The sequence below is a fragment of the Thermobia domestica genome, chromosome 12 (genome assembly GCF_964235325.1).
Source record: "Thermobia domestica chromosome 12, izTheDome1.hap1.1, whole genome shotgun sequence".
Lineage (NCBI taxonomy): Eukaryota > Metazoa > Arthropoda > Insecta > Zygentoma > Lepismatidae > Thermobia > Thermobia domestica.
In genome coordinates this window covers 7,463,945-7,473,190 of record NC_137465.1, presented here as the reverse complement: position 1 = coordinate 7,473,190, position 9,246 = coordinate 7,463,945, and the positions used below count along the sequence as shown (strand labels likewise).

General features: G+C 29.0%; 1 protein-coding gene across 5 annotated transcripts in view; it reads left to right on the top strand.

The window, feature by feature from the left end:
* The first annotated feature begins 907 nt into the window (after nt 1-907).
* The window catches only part of unc-13 (protein unc13 homolog), a 529,021-nt gene continuing 520,682 nt past the window's right edge, over nt 908-9,246 (top strand). For 3 of the 5 annotated variants that reach the window (XM_081733417.1, XM_081733414.1, XM_081733413.1), the window contains exon 1: nt 908-1,916. The gene's annotated coding sequence lies outside the window, so the exon portion shown is untranslated. The remainder of the gene's footprint in view (nt 1,917-9,246) is intronic. The other 2 variants (XM_081733415.1, XM_081733416.1) reach the window with 1 other exon arrangement.

The following is a 9,246-nucleotide window of genomic DNA, read 5'->3' as shown; positions in this document are numbered from 1 at the left end:
TCCGTGGGTTTTCTCGGGGTACTCCTACTTTCTCATTCCACCGATCCTTCCATCATCATTCACGGGCTATTAATCATTCATCTCCCTTAGTCTAAAAGGCATAATCGTGGGACGTTAAACTGAAGGATTTTTCTTGCATTTTCTTTTAAATTTGGAGATATTTTCACAAAATTCTTGTGATGATTTGTGAAAAACGAAATTTATTGCAAAATTTCAAGTCAAAAATATAGAATATTCCATTAATTGTGCCATGACCTAAAAGATGTTTTAAGTGCTTAACTCCGTCTCTATTCTAATATTTTGAAAAAAAAAAAAACTCTCGGTCTTATTGTCAGAAAAATTTATTTCACTTAATGTTAATAACAATTCGTTCTTTCTTATTACAATTGTTTCACGTTCTGTATCTACTCTTAAATAGTTTTTCATATTCTCTTTACCATCATAATGAACACAAATTCGTCTTGAATATAATTAAATTTACAAATACTGATAGTAAAAGTACTTATAGTATATACGTGTATGCGGTGACATTCATAAACTACGCGCTGACTATTTTAAACATGCATTACTTCCATACGGTTGTGTATTTAGTACAACCTACAATATATCAATATGCAAGATATATTGACATTTCATCCCATAATTTGGTGACAAACAGTAACAAGGAACAGTAGTGATCTATTTGAAATAGTTAGTTTCGCGTGAATTACTCTGAATGCGAGTGTCAAATTGCGGGGAGGGATTTCTGTAGTATATGGCAGGCAGCAGACGTAACCCCTTTTCGACCTCCCCTAAAAAGCAGAAATGGTTGGTTCCGAAAAGTGGTAGTGGCGGCGGGGATTGGCCTGGATCAATATGTTGCGCGGTTGCCATCCCGCGCAGCTCTCCCAGCGAAGCACGTTGTACGCTGTTACAGTTCGGTGTAACAGTGAGTTGGGGGTAAAACCATGTCCCAGTTTCTACCACCTACAAACTAAAAACCCTGCAACTACAGAAAGAAATCCACCACTTAAAGAAAAGAACCAAAAGCAAAAAGTGAATCTCTTAAGTCATACCAGAAAACAAACAATTGATTGTTTTTTGTGGTGGATTTAACGTTTTGGTGGTGGTATATATATATATTGGAAAAGAAAAACATTTTTTTAAACTAAAGGTAGTGCTGAAATATTTCTTCCGATTGCCTGTTTCACCTGCAAACGCCAAAACTAGAACAGCAGGGGAAAAGGTCGCGAGACATATCATGTTGTAATATACTAAAACAAAATACCTGAAAACATAAACAAAAACTTTATCCAACGATATCTCAGTCAATTCATATTGTGGTCTTAAACTTTTCTGTGCGTCTTGTATTTCATAACAAAGTGCGCGATACAGTTGTAAATTTTTTTGAGTGTGTTTTTTTAGTGTATTATACATATATATATAAATACAACATACATTTGTATTTATTTGTGTCTGTGAGTGTGAATGTGTGGTGCCTTCTCTGTAAGAAGACCAAAATATACGTTTTTCAAGAAAGAAAAAAATACTCATTATCTTGATCTAAACGGCGAAGTCAATTTTATTGGTTTTCCAATAACAAATTATATATAAATGTTGGTTATTATCATTGTTAAAGCTTGCATATAATATATATATACAAATCTTAAACCGTTGTTGAATCTCTGTGTTAGTTGAACGTAGAACTTACCAAAGTAATACAATACGTTGTTTGGAAGTGTGTATATATATATATATGTATATATATTTTGTCAGTGGTGATACTAAAGAGGTTCGTGACCTTTGATGACCTTCTGTTGCCTGGAAGAGGTCACGTCGAACTGGTGAAATTAATTCATTCACCGAAAACCAATAACAACGCGAGTTTTCTAGTGGTCGTGTGTTTGTTGCCAGAAGCAGGCTGTTTTTCTAAGAAGGTCAGTAAAGAAAAAAATTATTTCTATATTGATTTTTTTACATTGTTCGTGTTTGTTTTCATTTGTAATTGTGTTTGTGTTTCTGTTTATGTTCTTGTAGTTGCTATATGCACAGTACTGTTTAAAAAACTGAACACTCACATTTGTTATAACAAGGTAAATATTCCAAATGTCTAGTGTGATATTTTCATTGACTAATCTCGCCAATTGAAAGCAGGCAAAATTCGTATTTCAGATTTTTTACGTTTTAAAATTATCATTTGCAGATACAATCAGTAGGCAAAATTGCTGTCCGTCACTAGGTTTTAATTTACTCAATAAATTCTAACAAAAATTATTAAATTTAATAAAAATTTCTTGACGAAGATCAAACGAGATAATTCTCTGTATGTGACAAGAAGAAGTGTTCAAATTGGATAATAATTAGAAGTTATTAGCAAAAAATAATCTATAACAGAAAAACATCGTATCTGAAATGGTTTTACTAATGCTATTAAAATATGAATATTCCTATTGAAATATCTGATACATACTTCCAATATTTATTAGTTGAATATTCTAATGAAGTAATTATTTGAATACAGTAATTGCTTAAAAGAGTAATTCAACAATCCAATAACGAAAAATTAATCGATTTAGAGCAACGGTAATTTTTTCAATAAGAAATTGTTGCTCTAGCAACAAGAATTGTTTGAATAATTATATGAATGATGAAAAATTGTTTGAATAATTATTTAAATCATGAAAAATTGTTTGAATAATTATTTAAATCATGAAAAATTGTTTGAATAATTATTTGAATAATGAAAAATTGTTTGAATTATTATTTGAATAATGAAAAATTGTTTGAATAATTATTTGAATAATGAAAAATTGTTTGAATAATTATTTAAATCATGAAAAATTGTTTGAATAATTATTTAAATCATGAAAAATTGTTTGAATAATTATTTGAATAATGAAAAATTGTTTGAATAATTATTTAAATCATGAAAAATTGTTTGAATAATTATTTAAATCATGAAAAATTGTTTGAATTATTATTTGAATAATGAAAAATTGTTTGAATAATTATTTGAATAATGAAAAATTGTTTGAATAATTATTTGAATAATGAAAAATTGTTTGAATAATTATTTAAATCATGAAAAATTGTTTGAATAATTATTTGAATAATGAAAAATTGTTTGAATTATTATTTGAATTATGAAAAAGTGTTTGAATGATTATATGAATCATAAAAAATATTTAAATAATAATTTAAATTACAAAAAAATGTTTAAATAATTATTAGAATCATGAAAAATTATTTGAATAATTACTTGAATCATGAAAAGTTGTTTGAATAATTACTTGAATCATGAAAAATGTTTAAATAATTATTTGAATCCTGAAAAATTGTTTGAATAATTATTTGAATCAGCATAAGTTGTTTGAATAATTATTTGAATAATAAAAATTTGCTTCAATAATTATTTGAATTATGAAAATTTATTTGAATAATTATTTGAATGATGAAAAATTGTTCGAGTAATTATTTAAATCATGAAAAATTGTTATAATAATTATTTGAATGATTAAAAATTATTTTAATGATGGAAAATTGTTTGAATAATTGTATGAATCATGAAAAATTATTTTAATTATAATTTAAATCATCAAGAATTGTTTGAATAATTATTTGAATGATGAAAAATTGTCCGAATCATTATTCAAATCATGAAAAGTTGTTAGAATAAATATTCAAATAATAAAAAATTGTTAAAATACTTATTTCAAACGTGAAAAGTTCTTCGAACAATTATTTGAAATATAATGCGTGTGCATAACGAAGTTGTAGGAATAATTGATGGAATTTGAATAATGAATAATTATGAGGAACTTTTGTACAAAAATAATTGTCCAATCAATGAAATTTGTTCGGATACTTTTTCGAATATTCGTTACATAAATAACTACTTTTTACTCAGTAAGTATTTGATTATCTATCGATTGTCAAGAATGGAAACAGTTTATCGTCGTTCCAATAACAATGAAATTATATAGGTAAGAAATGTTTGAATAATAATAAAAAATAATTTGAACAGTACTTTTTGATAATTAGATAACTACTTTATGAGTAAACAAACACAAAGCTGTGAAATAACACCGTGGAATAAATATAAAATGAGAATTTTCCAAATGGATCCTCAATAAGACAAATGATATTATGCATTAACTTACCTAATTTTTACTTCCGACGTCAATTCAGATTTGTTGACTTGTATTGCGAAAACATTCTCTGAATATTAATTTTACTTCTTGAGCTATTTAATTGATAAATAGTTGGAAAATATACAAAAATGTTTTCCAATCTTCTTGTATATAAATTCAATATCCTTGTTTATTGCTCAGTAAGGTGCCGTTGCAGTGTCACTCGAGACCATTTCCATCAAAAAAGCACAAACTGTGATACTAATTCTTAAAATATTATAGAATGTTTTACGTGGTTTTTCTACTCAAAAATACATAATACAAGGGTATCATAAAACTAGTACACAGTATATCTATATATCTTATTTCTCTATTTCTTAGTACAATTTAGGTACTAAAGGGCTAGAATTTCCGAATTAGAACACTGCATTTTATTATATAGTTACTTGGACAAAAACAGAATTTTATCGGAAAACAATTTAATCATACTTTTTCTGTAAAAATATTTTTTTAAAAATACTCTTTCGATAATAACAATTTTGTTATTTGATAATGCGCATTTTGCCTGTTTCTAGTTATTGTAAATTGAACATGTTTTACAAATAATTGTTGTATTTTTGTTTAATAAAAAGAATATACCGATTTTCTTGAAAGGCATGTGAGTGTTCAAAAATTTAAACATTTATATTAAGAGACGAGTCAACATAGTTTCCATGATCTAGTTTGTCTTAAATTGGAAATTTGCGCGTATGAAAATTTCCCTGTTCTATGTCTAATGATATTTTTTTTGTATTTTATAAATGTCAATATAAAACACATTAATTCATTACATTTTTTATTTAAATAGGATGCTTTTTCAATAATGAAAACTTGTTATTAATAATCTTGTATTATACTTTTGGCGATATACCTTGATTTGATGAAGTCCTGATGTATCTGACGAAAACAATGATACATTGCCGAAACTGTAAGGAAAGATTATTATTACTGATTTTTAATTTTTTTTTCAGATTGTGATTTTTTTCACTTAAGTCATGTTTCGATAACCTCACTTCAAAGAGATGAAGGAACAGATGATGTAAATTAAACACATTTCTAACCAAATACAGTGAAATGGGACAATATTGGTTCACATTTGCCGCTGCATTTGTAACAATTTTAACAAAACAATTCATTTTTAAAAAATCTTGTGTTTTGTTCCTTGTGATCGTTCTATCAAAATAGTCAAGTAACTCAATATTATACAAGGGAAAATCAAAACGTTCCTGGAATTCTGTTGTAGCTCTGTCTATTACACAAACATCCATTTACTTAATCGGCTTCAAAGTAGGCACCTTCGGAACACAGACATCTGAAATAAATTTCCCAAATTTGTACAAAAGCTTTGTGATGGTGCTTTGCTCGAACTGCGGCAATGCATCAACTGATTACCACATACTCCTCCCTTTTGGTACTCATAAACTGATAATTATGACTCATAAACTGATTATTATGACTCATAAACTGAATATTACGACTCATAAACTGATTATTATGAGTCATAAACTGATAATTATGACTCAAAAACTGATTATTATAACTCATAAACTGATAATTATGACTCAAAAACTGATAATTATGACTCATTAACTGATTATTATGACTCATAAACTGATTATTATGAGTCATAAACTGATAATTATGGCTCAAAAACTGATTATTATGACTCATAAACTGATTATTATGACTCATAAACTGATAATTATGACTCAAAAACTGATTATTATGACTCATAAACTGATTATTATGACCTGTTGACACTTGTGATATTTATAATTAGAGAACCTAAGGCCTACTGTACAAGATTCATTGAGATTGAAACATTCCAGGAACCATTTGATTGACCCTCGTATAAACGCATAAGTTTCTCATTTTCTTTCTTTTTTTTAACGATGATGATCTTTGAATTAGAAACATAGAAGTTCGTTTCAAAATCAGAATGAGGGATAAATAAAGTTTAAAAGAAATCAAAATGTCACCAAAGAAAACACTTAAACTATTCATAGCCATGTGTTCAATTTTGACAGAATATAATTACCTTTTCAGGTTAATGTGATCATCATTGAAAATGTAGTGCAAGGTTATTAATTCAATGCTCTTGCTTTGAGCATATTTTCACTTCTAATTTAGATTATTTGCTTGAAATTATGCTAACAGTAGTTAGAAATTTGTTTTTCTTTGTTATCAAACTTATTAATATATTACCTTTTACTTGTTGTTATTATTATTTATTTCTGATTCTTGACGTTAGTTCCTTTTTCTTATGTAATCTTTTTTTTTTTTTTGATTATCTACAGAAACGGGAACAATATTTGCATAAAAGTAAACGTATTTTCTCTAATAATATTATTCAGTGACGTATTTACGGGCTATCAAGCTCAAGCCCCCACCCGCCGTCGAAATAAATTTTGTTAGTTTTTCACATTCCACGTACAACAATAATCTTTCTTACCATTTTTAAGAATTTCAATGATTTTTAATTTTCTTATGCCCTTTGTTCAGAAATAATACTGTTCTTATCAAATTTCATTCCGTGTAAGAACTGCATATTTTTTTTTCGTTCATTCGACTCTTCTGTTTCTTTCTTTTAGTTGTTACTTTCTTTCGTTTCTCCTATTATACTTTCGAACGTTGTTAGTTGTGATTCAAGTCGGCCGTCGTCAGTAAAACCAAAACTAAGAGGAGCTGATAAGTGAAACTGGTGTTCAACAACAACTTCTAAGGATATCAATGTAACGGCACTTCAGTTATTATAGCAAAGGAGTATTTACATCGTTTAGCTATAAAGAACGGTAAATGTTTGATTTAAAGAAAATCAAGACGGGAGAATAAGTAGCCCGGGAAATTAGGTAGGTCAAAAGGATGCTTCCTCTTCCTCATATGAATAGAATAAAAGGTTAGATTCACTGCCAAATTTTTGTGTGTATCACATAACGTAAGATTCACAAGTCTACTATTCTTGTATTAAAACTGCAATTAGTATATTTCAGCTTCAACTTGTCTCAACATTTTCTTCTAGGTATAAACGTACACAGATAAAACTGAATATTTCCATTTTTTTCTAAAATGAAATCATCGTTTCAGATTTGCCTGGGAGGCTAAGATCCTCCACCGACATAACGAGTTTTTTCGTAGTATATTTGTAGACAATCGATTAAAACATATTTAATTCTCAAACTCAGATGGAAAATTGCCCCCTGCTTTCCCGTGTTGTATATAGACCCTCCGAAACAAAATCATAAATACGCCACAGTATTGATATATTTCTGTTTGTATGGCCTTCCCTAAACTTTACTTCTGCCTAAGAGCGCAATACAAGCAGTAATATTAATTAAAACAAATAACAATAATAATATTAATACTGAAAACACCTTTCGTTCTTATGTAAACTTTGTTTTCATTTCTGTAGATTATAGAAAAAGACAAGAAATACAGAGGGAAATAAAGGTAACTAAAGGAAGAGAAAATATATAATAATACAGCTGTAGAATATAAACAAGTGTAAAGTGTTGCACTAATAAATTTTGTAACAGTGAAACTAATACAAGGGCTATGCAGAAAGTAAGACATTTTGAAATAAAAAAAGTAACAGAATGAACAAAACAAATTGTATTATATACATTTGAAAGGTACACTCTTAAGCTAATTTTCCACATAATCGCCATGCAATTAAGGCGATTATTATACTGTGGCACAAGTTTTTTAATACTATCGCGGTAGAAATCTGTCATCTGCGATTTCAACCACTGGCTTACACCGGTATGCAGTTCGGTGTCAGTATCAAAGCGTTGTGTAGTGAGTCATGTCTTCATCGCTGAGAAGAGATGGTAGCTCGTCGGCGCCAAATCCGGGCTGTATGGTGAGTGATCGAACACCTCCCATCCAAAGTCATCCAACAGCTCTCAGGTACGCTTGGCCGTGTGTGGACGTGGGTTTTCGTGGGGAAAAAACAACACTTTCGCGTTAAGATTTCCCTTTCGTACACTTCACACAGTTAACGATAGATTTCAATTGACTTGCCAACAAAAACCTAATCGCGGAACACACTTTACAAGTGGCTGGATTTGGTATTGCAGCGCAAATCGTAAAACGACACAGAAAGTACAGTAAGAGTGTTAACGTCTCACGCTACCACAGCTGAATGCGTACTGAGTGTGGCAACGTTCTGACACCAAGATAGCAACTCTAGCTCCGCGCACTGTCGCGATAGGCACTAGTACTTTTTGGACAGCCTTCGTATATTTTTTATTATAAATGTTTGCAATTCGAATTAAACTTTAAAAAATCCTTAAGTTAAAAAATAAACGATTGCTGTTGCTGAAATATATATAGTTTCAAATGTCTGTACGGAGGATGTTAGTAGAATATTTAGTGAGATATTATTCGGGAAAGTAAACAATAAACACGATTTAAATTCTCAAAAAAAAGTAATCTACTAAAAAAAATTCTCTATCTTTTAATGTTTATACTTCTTCCATTTGAATTGACTTTAATTGAAGCTACGTGAAAGAAAGATTTCGTAATTTCTGAACAAGTGCTATTCATTCATATTGCTTGTGCGATAGCTTTTCATACATCTAATTTCTTGGCACTTATTACATAAATTAGGCTTATGAGATAGTTCTGAACATGAAAAAGTAATTACTTTTAATTATAATTTTTATAAATTAAATTTCGTAACTGAAGAGCTGCGTTTCAAAAAGGTATATACCTACCTACCTCAAACAGTTTATGGTAATATTAAAAAATCCTCAACGGCTATAGTAAAATAGGCAGACGTTTTTTTAAAAAAAATTCTGGTTGGAACTGTGTAATTTATTCGATAAACATACAAATGACGTATTAATATGCGATTGAAATCTCAATTTGGAATTTTTGGTGACATTTGACCGTTTAGTTGGAACCTAATCACAACCTCTTTTACACATACCAATTAAAATAGTACGGTTGTAATATACGTATTTAGAAGGGTAGATGGCTCATGTGTTAGTTATTAAACTTTTGCCAAATTCGTTTATAACAGAATAACAAAACATCTATTTTTTCAAACGTTTTAAAAACGTTATATATTTACTAAGAACGTGGTGGAAGATTTACA